A 1,183-nucleotide genomic window follows, 5' to 3' on the forward strand; every position below is an offset into this window, starting at 1 on the left:
AACCTGTGGTCAGGCTACACAGAAGCGGGGCGGCCGGTGTTGAACTACAGTTGCAGGAGTGGCACGCTCTTCAGGAATTGTTTCCAGTAATCGACAATTACATCGCTATTCCAGGTGAGCAGCCTCGTGTTTCCTACCCACTAAGTGAGCAACATGAATTGCTGATAACCACACTGTACAATCGCCGTCAGATCATTATAAGGAAGAAACCAGCTTACGGTTCCCTGGAGATAGTGTTCATCGCAGAAAGTTCGTGGCGGAACTTTATGAAGATATTTGTGTGCATCGAGCATGCGAAAGTTATGTGTGAAACAGTGTCGCCGTATCTGAAATCATATTTTGGAAACTGTGTGGAATCTTGCATTCTCGACCTTCGCGAACAATGTTTCGGTTGCACAGATATTTCCCCTGTCCATGCATGTAATAAGGAGAAGTTTGTGCTTTCCCATCTACATGGATGTACAAAACCTGAGCCTTTGTCTATACAAAACATCGACGGGAAAAGACTTTCCAAAGAAGTGTTTGTTTTTTGCGAGAACATGCTTGTGGAAAAAATAGTGAAACATTTTAATTCAGTGGTTGCAGCAGAAAATGGATATGATAGTGACACAATTCCTTATGTGGGTGAGTGAACAAACTTGAAGAATAAAAACTTGTTAAATAACATGCTGATAAACTGGTGACACAATATAAACATTTTACATATGTATGTGTGTGTGTGTGTGTGTGCGGCTCTTTTGAATTTTGTAAATATTGGTAATAAACAGGGATAAAATATATGTCTTGGCTTTTTTCACTTATCACCCCTTTAAAAATCCTCATGGTTTATATTTTTACTGGTAACAATCGTTAATAACAACATTAATAATTAACTATATAATGAAAAAGTGTGTATTGTGGACTTGTCGAAGATAAAGCATGAGAGCTTTTCTTCACACTGGTAAAACTTGGTGTTAATAACAACATTAATAATTAACTATATAATGAAAAAGTGTGTATTGTGGATTTGTCGGAGATAAAGCATGAGAGCTTTTCTGCACAGCGCTGGACACGCAAAGGCAAGTATCTTTATTTTCATTCTATTTCTAACAATGATTCGCTATTTTTTCTTGTCACTATAAAAAACTAATTCAATTTTTCTTTTATCACATCTGTCGCCATTTTGCTTGTTTTTGTTTAATTC

This window comes from Lepisma saccharinum, unplaced genomic scaffold (assembly GCF_977018435.1).
Source record: "Lepisma saccharinum unplaced genomic scaffold, izLepSacc3.1 HAP1_SCAFFOLD_537, whole genome shotgun sequence".
Lineage (NCBI taxonomy): Eukaryota > Metazoa > Arthropoda > Insecta > Zygentoma > Lepismatidae > Lepisma > Lepisma saccharinum.